Below are 12,746 nucleotides of genomic sequence, written 5' to 3'. Positions count from 1 at the left end.
TACTATTGCTTTCATGGTACTCAGATTGTTACAGCTTCAGTTGGAGGATGACAGTAATTATTATTGTTTTACTGTAATGACTTACGAATGTTTTGTAAAAGCTTACCTACAAGTAGTCAATACTAATAAGTACTTGTCTGCCAGCATGCAGCCTGCCCACCTTAAAAACAGTTCTGGGGAGTCTGGAATTACACCTTTGGCATGGTCTGTGGCCCCTGGCAAATGCAAGAACTTTTCTTGCTAAGCTCTTTAAACATATTTCCTGACTGTCTTGTGTCTTTTTTTGATGGAGTAGCAGTAACAGGAGTAGGAAAGGTGTTGAGTCTAGTTTAAATTATAACTCAAATAAAGTATTTCCAGCTCCTTTCATCAGTTTGGTTTTTAGAGTGAAATCTCTCTTCCTCCCCAACCGCCAAATACTTATTTTGGTTTCATCTCTGTTTGCAGCTGTGTTTATCATGTAACACAGGATACCATCCTTATCTTTACTTCGTACTGGTTCTCAAAGCACATTATTGGCAGCAGATCTTGGGTATTTCAGACAGTGGTCTTTCCCAGCATTAGGGAAAGACAAGTGCTAGATCAGATTGGCAAACTGTCGTGTCCAGCATTCTGTTCTGACAGCTGGCAACAAGATGCTTATAGAACTGATGCAGTAGCACCTTCTTGTTTATGTCATTTGATATGAATTGATATGAAGAGTAATAACCACCTCTGATTTCTGGAACATCATATTTGCTAGTCTGAGTCATAATGATTGGTAGCCTTTTCCTTCATGATTTTGTCTGATCTCCTTTTAAAGAAGTTCAGGTTGGTGGCAATACCTGGTAATGTGAGGAACTCAAGGTGGGTTTTTTGCATACAAAGTTTGGGTTTTTGTCTCTAAGGCTCTCATCAGTGACCACTCTTCCCTAAGGAGATTATCACACACAGCTTTTAAACAGCAATTAAAAAAGGAAAATAATAATAATAATCATCATAATTATAATAAATTTATTTATTTTTCCCACCTCTCCCTGTGGATCGAGGCGGGATAACAATCTAATAAAACATATACGAAATGCACTCAATAAAATACAACAACAATAATAATTCATATACAATTAAAAACTAACTCTATCACTATACAAAATATAACAATAAAATTGCAAAGTAATCATCGTCAAAGGGGTGAAATATTAAATGGGTGGATATCCTATATATAATCAAATGGATAGCACCTTTTTGTTGCACAACTTTGCCTCAGACCAATAGCTGCTGTGTCTCCAAAGCATGGTTAAGGCATCCCTTCTCATTGAGGGAGGAAACGAGTCAATAAACTCCCAATTGTGCTGCAATCCCATTAGTCCTCAGGGCAACACACCACTGCTGTAACAGTTCCGATATTAGCAGTCACATGGTGTCAGTGTATCCTCTTCTCCTCCCCCTTGCTATTCCTGAGCGGGCTCATTCATTCTTTTCTTTCTTTCTTTCTTTCTTTCTTTCTTTCTTTCTTTCTTTAAAATCTTAAATTGTATTAGCATAATTCCAAAATTTCTTAAAAAAATAAAATTTAAAAAATCTGAAAGGCACACTGGGTAGGCCATAGGGCAGGGGTTAAGGGGCAGTGCAGAAAAGAGCACGATGGCAGAAACAGCCCCAGTCATGCTGTTGCAGAGATGTGTGATAATGTCTGCTCTCAAATGGAAAATGCTTCTATTTTCATTAACTAATATTATTGTGGTGTGAACGGGGCTTGTGTGATAATGTCCTACATGTGAGGTCACTTACCTGGCTTTTGATACTGTGCTGCAGCCATGCCTCCACTCAGTAGGTGAATTTTGCCAAACTTTATCTCCCTGCATCCCCCCAGGCAACTGTTATGTTATGTTGTATGTTAAGCTGCATATTGCTGAAGTTAATTTGATTCAACTCTAATGTTAAGCAGGAGCAAAGGACAGTGATTTGCAAAGTCACAAGATACAGGGGAATATTTAACCAAAAGCGAGAAGCTGCTAGGTTCATACAATGTATATTCAAGAGAGAGGTACATATACAATCTCCTTTTCATCTTTGTGTTAGGATAAGGGTTAAGTAATTCCCCCCCCCCTTTTTTTTGGTGCATTTTATTATTTGGTTGCTCTCTTAGTTGCATATTGGTATTTGGCAAGCTCCTAATCAATACCATGGTTGGACTGGGTGGCCCTTGAAGTTTCTTCCAACTCCATTGTTCTATATGAAACCATGGCTTTAAACCATAACAGAGTAGAAGCATGGGGGGGGGGGGGGGGGTTGGCAGCAAACATACAAAAAATGGAACAATATTGACAGTTGCTGCCCAAGTATGTCATGTAAATTTGGGAAGCAATTCGTATTTTTCAAGTCATTTCTCAGATTATGTCTTTTATTTATCTTTTGTCTTGTTCTCTGACCATGTTTAAAAACAAAATGGAACCTATTTTTACTTATGGCATTTTTTTCATATTAATTTTTCAGTAACCTTTCCTTTACCTTCCTAACATTCTTTTCTCTGTTGTTACACTTAATTTCTTTTCCTTTGTTGTCTCCAGCAGAACTGAAACTTTGGTTGTGTACAACATAGGAATAATTGCACCCCCTTCCAATGCAGGTTTATGCAACATGTGTCTTGGTAAGGTTAAACACCAAGAACTTCCCAAAAACTGTTTGAAGATATCATATTCCTGAACTGTCTGTTTGTTTATTTCTTTATCATACTGGTATCATACAGTTTCTCCAGGGTTTTCAGGAATTTGCATGAGTTTATTGCATTTTATCTTTCATAGCAACCTACTGAGGTTGGCTAATGTTATAACCATCTGGGGTTTGAATACAGGCTCTTCAGTACAAATCTAATACTTTCAACCTCATCCCAAACAGACTAGATTTTGATCAGATTTTTTATGTTCAATTCATGTTTTCTGCAGAAATGCAATTTTTGACAAAAATAGTGCAAGTGATAATTAAAGATCCTTTCTGGTTCTGTGTGTATATGTGTACAGGTAGGTATGGCTGTTTTGCAGAAGTGGGACTTGGGAGAAGCAGGTTCAAGTCTCCACTAGGTCATCAAATTTACTGGGCGACCTTGGACCAGCCACACACTCTCAACCTGACCTACCGTTTTGAGGATAAAATGTGGAGTAACAGAGCTGGCTTGAGCTCACTGGGAGGAAAGGTGGAATGGATGGATGGATGGGTGAATGAATGAATGAATGAATGAATCTATAGGCTACAGTAAAAAACTTAGGAAAGTCTGCTATGCCATTTGCTCTTCTGATGAAGCGACTTCTAAATTTTCTGTTGTCATAGTTTTCATCCTTTTCTCAGACAATCTCTCTGTCTGTATTATTTTGGCTGACAAAAAATTCCATAGACTGTTTGTCACTGCACTTCTTCTTCCAGTTATGATGGTATTTGGTTTTTAACATCTGGACCTGCTCACTTTTTTTTGCTACAGAGCAGTGATTCTCAACCTTTTAAAATCATGAATCTATATGAGAACCAGATGAAAGCTATGGACATTCTACCCAGAAAAATGCAAATAAACATATTCACATGGTATGCAATAAATTGTTTTACTGATTTGGAAATTGATTTACTTGAAATAGTCTAGTCTAGAATGAAATGTCAAATCTAAAGCCAGTTTAGTGTAGTGATTATTCGTCAGATTAACTGAGGGTCTTGACAGACCATTCCCTTTCCTAGCTGAATCGGGGCTGTGGCAACCTCACGCCATGGTTTCAATCTGGCCTTTCAAGGGCACAAAAAGGAGTCGCAAAAAGTATCTCCTTTTTGCGCCCTCAAAAGGGCGCCATAGTTGTGGCGGTGCAGTTATATGCCGCTCCTTCAGCGCGGCATCATATGGACACAGTGCTGGAGGAGCATTATGATGCTGCACGCCACGTGAAGTGGTGTGCAGTGTCATGGCACCCTGGGGGTGGAGTTGGGGCATGCATCATCTGGACATGATGCCCCGCCTCCACTCCCCAGGCCGGCCTTTTACACCTGTCTGTACAAGGCCTGTGTGACCTTGGGAAAGTCTCATGCTCTCAGTCTCAACCCCTGAGTACTGACGGAGGAGCTTCAACAGAATAGAACAAATTCTTCCTATAAAGTCTCATGGTAGGTTCACCTTAGGGTTGTCATAAGTCAGAAATGACTTGAAGGCTCACAACAACAATAGCTTGTAAGCATGTAGAGTAATACTAAAAATGCATAATTCTGAACATGTTTAGGCCTCAACCCACAGATTTAGAAATTTGTCATGGAGGAAGTTACAATAGAGTAAAGAGTGTTATTTTAAGCAGTCTGGTATTAGTCTAATAAGTGACTTTGACTGTTGTTCAGGGGTGTTGCTAATGGAGAGGAATGGGGGCTTTTGTTTTATTTAATTCCCCCTTTTTAAACAGTTGTGTGCTCTCATTTGGCTATTTTGGAAAGGAGATATTCATGCAACAGTTTGCTTAAATACTTTGAACTTACCTGGAGTGTAGGCTCCCCAGCGTTCATTCACAGAACATGTTATTTTAAAAAATGTATGTTTGTATAGCTTTGAAAGAGACCCAGCTTGGTCCAGTGCCTTGTCTATTGGACTGGATACTGAGAATTCCTGCTCAGCCTTGGAAACCCACTGGGTGACCTTGGACAAGTCACACTTTCAGCCTCAAAGGAAGGCAAAGGCAAACCCCCTTCTGAACAAATCTTGCTAAGAAAACCCCATGATAGGTTTGCTTTCGGATTGCCATAAGTTGCAAATGACTTGAAGGCACACAACAACACAAAGAATGAAAAAGAATACATTTTCAAAAATTATTCAAAGACTAAGTTCTCAGCAAATTTCACGGTGACAGGGAAAAGGAAATCAAAGGGAGGAAATTTACTTCTGTTGAGCAAATTGACTTAGATGATATGTATAGGAAGGGAACACATATACATCTATGGCTGGAGGGAGGATTGGCAGTACTGATCTGGATTGTAGCAGAGGAAAGGGTTAACTTCCCATTTCTAGAGACCATGAGCTAAATCTATGTTAATTCTTATTTAGAATATGTTCATCATAGAAATAAATGGAACATATTAATGTAAGTACCATTATTTTCATTGGGTCTACTCTAGAAAGGCCTGAAATTAGCCCCATTGTTTCTATCCTGATTCCCCTACTCCCACCATGTTACCATTTATTTTTAAAAGAAAGAAAAGAAGATATTTGTAGCAAAGATGGTTGTGCCATGAGGCAGGATGAAGTCACTGCCTTAGGTTCAGATACAGCAAACTGTTACTGAATTTACTACTGTTGTATTTTAATTGCCTGGCACTTGTGGCGTTTTCTACTTCTTGTGCCAAAATAACTTGGCTGGCTTTGGGTACTATGTACTTAGGCTTTGGACGAATTTACAGTACCAAATTATTATAGTATGATTCCGCTAACTGCCATGGTTTCATCCTGTGGAGTCTTGGGATTTATAGTCCAGGTTGGAGCATTTAGAATTGCCTGTCAAAGAGTTCTGTATCTCACCAAGCTACAGATCCCAGGATTCTATAGGATGCTGCCTATAAAATAATAGTGCTATAGTTGTATGAATGGACCCTTTGTATATATGGATGAATGGGAGTAATATTTGCTACTCACTGTCAGGTAGTAAACTATCTTGGGCTCTCCCTAATCTCGATATGTCATGTGTCATCTAGCCTAGTCCTTCTAAAATATTTCATTTTATTTTCATGCAAGCTTGCTTACCTTGGCTCACTTGACAGCATAAAGTTGCTCTAACAGAAATAACAGCAAGAGCTGTACCCCACTTCCTCCCCACCTTTTCTCTCCCCCCCCCCCCTTGAAAACATTGTCATCATGCTTTAAAGAGTCTTTAGTCATTAAACATACCAGAAGCATGGCTGTTTCAAACTGTGGGCCACTTCTGAATTCTTTAAAGCCTCTAAAGCTGGATGCTAATGGGCCAGATTTAAATAGTGCAGCTGGGTGGAGATGTCACTAGAGTTACCTCATGGGAACTAAAACTGGCTGGATACTGTGTACAGCCTTCTCTTCAGAATGTTTCAGAAAACATTCCATATACATGTGTCCCATCATCCAGCAATGAAATACAATCACATTGCCTCTAGGGTGAAGCACGGTGTTTTATTTCAATTGGTTCAAGGAGAGGAGAGTATGATCGTGTTCCATTTTTTCTTTACACCAACCAAATCTGTTTACAAAGTCCTCAGCAGGAAAAGTTGGACCCAAAAACCAAACTAGGAAATAGAGATGGAAAAATATATGCTCATGCAACAGTGAATGTTTCTCTTACCCTCTGCTTTTTCTATTGACTTTTTTTTAAAACTTTGGCCAATTTAGGTAGGGTAGCCTGAAATATCTCTGGAAGTCAAGATTGATTAAGACAAGACTGTCATATGAGATTTTCAGATAGGGGAAAATCAGGGAAGAAAAAGGCATACTACCAGCAAAGTTGCATGATTGTGCTGAAGATTTTCAGACAACGCTGCTCTTATCCAGGACTTAACCCAAGAAGATGCAGGAAAGCTCCAGCAACAGGCCATTCTGGGATTTCTCTGTGAATAGTTTGTTGCTGGAGCATTCCTGGATCTTCATGGGTTAAGTCCTGGATAAGCGGAATGTGTTTGAAAATCTTTGGCACGATTGCGCAATTTTGCCTTTTACTCCTGGCTTTTTTCTCCCGTCTGATAATCTCTAAACTTTGGCCACGTTATGAGAAGGCACAACACATTGGAAAAGACAATAATGCTAGGAAAGGTGGAAGAATGTAGAAACAGAGGAAGACTGCATGCTAGATGGTTGGACTGTATTAAGGAGGTCATGAGTATGAATTTGCAGGACCTAAGCAGAGCAGATAGCGAGTCTTGGAGGTGTCTCATCCACAGGGTTGCCATGAATTGGGATCAACTCGAAGGAATAATTGTTAGTTTTATTGTTTTATTCTATACTCAGTCCAAGGATCATTACACATCTCTGTATTATAAATTTTGCTTATTGGTGGGTTTTCTTAGCAGGAAGATTATAAGACTGTGGAATGGCCTGCCTGATGAGATCCGTCTACTTACATCCTTAGACAGCTTTAAAAAGGCTGTTAAGACGGATCTCTTCCGGCAGGCCTTCCCGGAATAGAGAACCCGGCCTTAGAAAAACGTCTGGGAAAGATACTGCTGCTCCCACTGGTTGCGTGTTGGTATGATGTTGTTGACCTTTTGGTCAGTTTTTAACTTGTATGTTTGTTTGTTGTTGTTTTTGTTCTGTTTTTTAAATATTGCATTGAATTTAATACTTTTTTAAGGAGGGGAGGGTACCAGGGATTTTATATGTCTTGTATTTTTAACTTTGTTAGCCGCCCCGATTGTTCTCAGAGGGGCGGGATACAAATAAATTTTATTATTATTATTTATTATTAATCAACCTGAATTGATTTGGATTTCCTTTATGAAAATGTTGTAAATAGAACTCTACATTCCCCTCCCCCATTTATTTGTTTGAAGCATTTTATTCCACTTTTTAGCCAAAAAAGGCTCTTATAGTTGTTCCAAAAATAAGAGTAGTCTTGCCCTCCAGTGTTTAGTAAAATAAAAAGGCAGGGCACAAAAAAGAAAAACAAATGGGTAGGAAACAAGAGGAGGAAAAGAAAGCATCACTTCATAACAAAAAGCCAACTACATTAGAAACAGTTCAAGTAGAGAAGGAGGCAAAGATGTCTGGTCTACTGGCAGATCCAATGGATTGGTTTTGCTTCCCATCTCTCCAGTGCAACTTCCTAGAATGGATGACATCAACCCCATTCCTTGACAAAATGGGAACAGCAAGTAGCAATCAAATTTATGGTTTCTTTGTTTAATGCTAAACTGTACTTTGGGGCATTACATATTTTCAAGCCCAGCTATGAAACATTTTGACTTTCTGGCCAAGATCCTACTGAATACCAATGGAATGGAAATCCCACTGGTGTAGTAATACAAAACTGCTTGAGCTTGTTGCTACGGGCGGGGCGAGGGGGGCACCATGAAAACATTGCCACCTCCTCTGACATTTTCCATCATTCTCATTTCTAGCTTTGCAGAAAGTGAGACACTGAGAATCGTTCACACATACAACTCTTTTTTTGTGTTCACTTTTCCCTTTTCTTTGGATGCCTAAGCTGTATTTCTAACTTAAGTGCTCAACTGAAGCTTTCAGTTACTGCAATGCTGGAAAACTGAGCACTGCAGGAAAATTTAATGGGGGCCAGAATTTCTGTTGGTGGGCAGTGTTCTCATTTTGCTCCCCCCACTCCATAGATGCACTCCTGGAACTGTCACTGCCCTACATGCAGTATTTGGTAATTGCTGTTGGGACAGGACAACTTCTGCTTGTCAAGGTGGGACTTGGATATCTTGGAGTATGAGCAGCAAAAATGTCAAAAGCTATGGTTGGTTGTATAAGTGGTTTACACCATGGGATCTTGGCTTCCATCTTCATTCAAGATCCTCTGATACACTATAACAGTGACTTGAAATAGGTGTCCTTTTAATCACAGCTACCTTCATTTCTGCAGCTCTTGAACTCCAAACTTGTCTGCCTTTTTTTCCAGATCAGTTGACTACCTCAAAAGCTAGGCTAGATTTCTGTGAATGTGATTGTTTGTGAGGTTTTTGTTGTTGTCGTTGTTGTTGTCCTGATTACTGAAACATGACCTTTCCCCTACTTCAGCTAGGTTTTAATGTGATAGACTGAGGTTATTGCAGGCTGCATGTGTCTTTAAAAATAGGAGGCATGTGGACTGGCTCTATAAGTTTCCAAGGACTAGGCGTGTTTTAGTTTTGAAAAGCTTAGGGTGCTTTCAATGAGCTATCTGTGCTTCAGAGTCAGGCTTGTCATTTCAGAAGGTCTGGCAGCATTTGCTGCTTCTGACAAGGCATTTTCTGTTTGGTTGGGATTTAGGTGCAGCAGTGGCTCCTTCCTTCATGCCAGTTGGCTTTTGACAGTGTTGGGTTTCAGGAGTTTGCTGTTTCATGCCCTTTTAGAGACTGGGTTACTTAGAACACGTCAGAGTCAACAACTGTTCAGGGAATGACAAGTGCCTTAGAGATGTGAAGGGTCTGGACAGTTCAAGAAAATCTCTTTGGACACTGCACAGGAACCAGACTGAGTAAATTAGAGGAGAGAAGCTTTCAGGCTGGAAAGGAACATAATGGTGAAGGCAATAGACCACCCGTGGGAGACGTTTTGAAGAACAAAAAGAAATGCCCAAGCATGGTTGAACTTTTGGACTAAGGACCCTGGTGATCAAGGCTTACTCTTCATCAACACTGAAAGTATCCTTTGCATTATCTGCCTGTATAGCTTGGAGAAAGGGAATTAAACTGAGATTTCTTTTACTCTCTACAAGGAAGGAGAAATTTGTATCCAAGAATTCTTAGCTGTTTCTAATGTTGAGAGAGGTTGTAGTTAGATGAGTTAGTAAGAAGCCAGATGCTTACAAGGGCTAAAGTCTGGGATTTGAGAGATGGAAACAAATTCTTTGGAGGCAATATCTGCCAATGATCATAAGCTTCTCAGCGTGTTTTGCTATGCCTCTGTTTCGCATCTAGGGTAGATGGTAGTGATTGGCCTCTTTCTTTTGTGGTTAAGAAATATGGATACTATAGCAATGGCTTCATGTATTGCTATGTTCATTGATCAGACCAGGACTAGCTCTACCATGTGGCAGAATGAAACAGCCATCTCAGGGAGCAGATTTGGGGTTTCACAGAAGTGCAGCAAATTGTTTGTTATTTAAATGGCTTGGGTCCAGGGTACTTGGAGGACCGCCTCTCCCCATATAGTCCACCTCGCACACTCAGAACATCTGGGGCCAACCTATTGGAGGTCCCTAAGTCTCGTTTTGTAACGACCTCACAGAGGGCCTTTACTATCTTTGCCCCCACTTTGTGGAACAAGCTCCCTGTACAGCTTTGTTCCTTTGCATCGTTACTTTCTTTTAAAAAAGATTTAAAAACACACTTATTTCGGCTGGCATTCCCACTTCAGTAATCCTGTTATCTTTTGCCCCAACTACCTTAAAGTTGTTGTCTTATCTTTGCCCTGATATTTTGATTGTTTGCTTCCCGTCCCTACTCCTCTAATGATGTCTTAATTTTTATATGTAATATTTTAACTTGTATTTTATTGTCTTCTTACCTGTAAGCCGCCTTGATCACATTGTGGAAAGGCAGGGTAGAAATAAAGATTATTATTATTATTATTATTATTATTATTATTTATCCGAGTTATACTTTTACTGCTAGAGATAGGAGGAGGTGCTTGTAAGATTTTCTACCTTATATACCAAAATAACATGATTGAGTTTAAATACCTGTATGTACCTTGTGGGGAGGCCAACAAGAGAGTTATCACAAATCTGGATTCAAAGGATGAAATCATAGCTATGTGATTTGTCCCTGCTAATTCTTTGTTCCACATTATGGTGAGATCAGATCACTTCCTTAACTGAGAAGGATTGGGCTAGCAAACAAGAGGAAAATAAATTAGTTGTGGCCTATAATACCAATTTATTTCTTTGTGCACAGAGATTAGGTTGATGGAAATGATTTTGCTTTACATTTAATAATACTGTTGATAATACAAACTAATAGTTACATAGGAGAATTGAAGTTTTCAAATATTTAATTACTATTATCATAGTAATCTTTTCTCCTCTGTGTAATTTTATTCAAAGAATTGTACACTTGGTAGAAAGAAATGCATCGAAAGGTATAAAGCTATAAACCCTACTACATAAATACTGTTCTCACCTGAACAAGAATAGAAACAAGAAAAATAACAGTGAAGACAGACCCATACTCATTTCAGCAACTGTTTGTGATAGACTTCTGATATTCTCATCATAGAGTGAGCAGGTGATAGGGTGGGACAGGATGAGAGAACAGCTTACCTAATGTATCTACCAAATACGTCGAGAGATCTTGTAGTACCTTTGAGACTAACTGAAAGGAAGAAGTTGCCAACTTCTTTCTTTCAGTTAGTCTCAAAGGTACTACAGGATCTTTCTACATACTGATTCTACAGACTAACACAGCTATAGCTTTGTATCTGGAAAGTGTGTGACATTTGGAACCAGGACATTCCAGCTCACACTCCTAAAATAATTTAGGCTATGTTAGCTCTATTGTCCTCAAAATTTCAACTAAGGCCCAAAGCAGATGGGCCAAAAGGACTGCACCGGACTGTGGCAGCCGAACGGGCCTCATCCTGACCTGGGCCTCTGCCACAGTCCTGAACTGGGCCACCGGAAGGAGCAGATTCTATCCACTCTTTTTTTTGGCCCCGTTCTTCTTGTTTGGCTCAGCATTAACTTTTTCAGGCTGTGTTCAGGGCATGTATCATGTAAATGGAATACCCCCAATACAGCCTAAAGCCATGTCATTTTGCCCCAGCATTCTGAGCCTTCATCAAATGTTAGAAGATGCTATTTCTTTATATCTTTTCTTCTAATCATTTGTTGTTACTCAAAGCAGTGAAGTCAGCAGCTTGGTAGAGTTATATTTCATATCCATGCACATTATGCCCATATGGTTTAAGACTGTAGTTCTGAATTCCATCTTCAATTACTTTGCTACATATGTGCTTTTTCTTATACAGTGGTCCCTTGGTATCCACTGGGGTTTGGTTCCAGAACACTCCATACATACCAAAATCCATGGATTCTCAATGGTGTCCCTTATCTAAAATGGCAAAATCAAGGTTTGCTTTTTGGAAATTATATATTTTTGAATATTTTAAAGCCATGTATGCTTGAATCTGTGGATAAAGAATCCGTGTATATGGAAGGCTGACTTCATCTGCAACTCTTGTCAGTAAATTTAACATTCCTCCAGATCAAATTCTTTTTTCATCAGCTAGCACAGAGGGAATTTGTTTGCTTTCCCCATTTGTTTGATAAATAAACCATGCTTTGTATCATATATTATACAGTCAGAAACAAAGCCAGTTCTGCCATTAGACAGAGTGAGGCAGCTACCTCAGGCAGTAGGGACTGCGAGTTGGGGAGGAATGACATAGGATTGAAGTGTAGAGTTATGTGTGCCATTCGCTCCTGAGCTAACATTCTTCTGCCATCATGTGTATTGGACAATGCTATCCCATGGCCTTTGTTAAGGTAAAATGCATGTACTAATCCAGGCAGTTTCTGTATGGTAGAATGAGGATGGAGCACTTTGTTCCAGGTAGCACAATATGTTGGGCTCATCCCCAGCAAAAATAATATACTTCGATTTTCAGGCTGCATATGAGACAGGTCTTTTCCAAGTTCAGTCAAATCATGTGAAACACTCTGAGCCAGTTGGATAGAAATATTAAGATAAACAAAGTTCTTTTTAAAGGTTTTGTTGATAAAGGCCAGTTGACTATTCAGATGAAGGTGGCAAAATTGTGATGGATTTATATGTGGGTGTATGCATTAGGGATCATTGTAATTTCAGTCTTCACATTGGTGGAGAGACAAAGGTGAGAGATGGTGTAGGGCCTTTATGTATATTTGAATTGAAAAAAGTCACAAACATAATGTAGCCTGTGGATCTTTTATTGCCACCACTGCAGAAAAAAATCTATTCCACTTGGAGAATGCAGTTCATTTTTGGCAGCATCAATCAAATGTGGGCAAGTGTCCACATCTTTTCTCCATGATTTAATAACAGCCACAGACCTGTTTGTTTTTATTTTGGTCTTGCTAGAGAGAAAGATACCTGGT

At 39.4% G+C, this 12,746-nt stretch overlaps 1 protein-coding gene across 6 annotated transcripts in view; it reads left to right on the top strand.

Annotated features, from left to right (window-relative positions):
- Positions 1-12,746, top strand: part of LOC149315983 (transmembrane and coiled-coil domains protein 2-like) — a 120,266-nt gene that overhangs the window by 65,985 nt on the left and 41,535 nt on the right. For 2 of the 6 annotated variants that reach the window (XM_089514534.1, XM_089514533.1), the window contains exon 1: positions 9,072-9,312. The exons of the other annotated variants lie outside the window; for them this stretch is intronic. The gene's annotated coding sequence lies outside the window, so the exon portion shown is untranslated. Of the gene's footprint in view, positions 1-9,071; positions 9,313-12,746 lie in introns of those variants that run through there. 6 annotated transcript variants of the gene reach the window in all.

Source organism: Sceloporus occidentalis, unplaced genomic scaffold, assembly GCF_023333645.1.
Source record: "Sceloporus occidentalis isolate IW3139 unplaced genomic scaffold, rSceOcc1.0.p SCAF_3, whole genome shotgun sequence".
NCBI classification, from domain to species: domain Eukaryota; kingdom Metazoa; phylum Chordata; class Lepidosauria; order Squamata; family Phrynosomatidae; genus Sceloporus; species Sceloporus occidentalis.
Note: the sequence above shows the minus strand (reverse complement) of the source record. Positions and strands in the feature narration are given on the sequence as shown.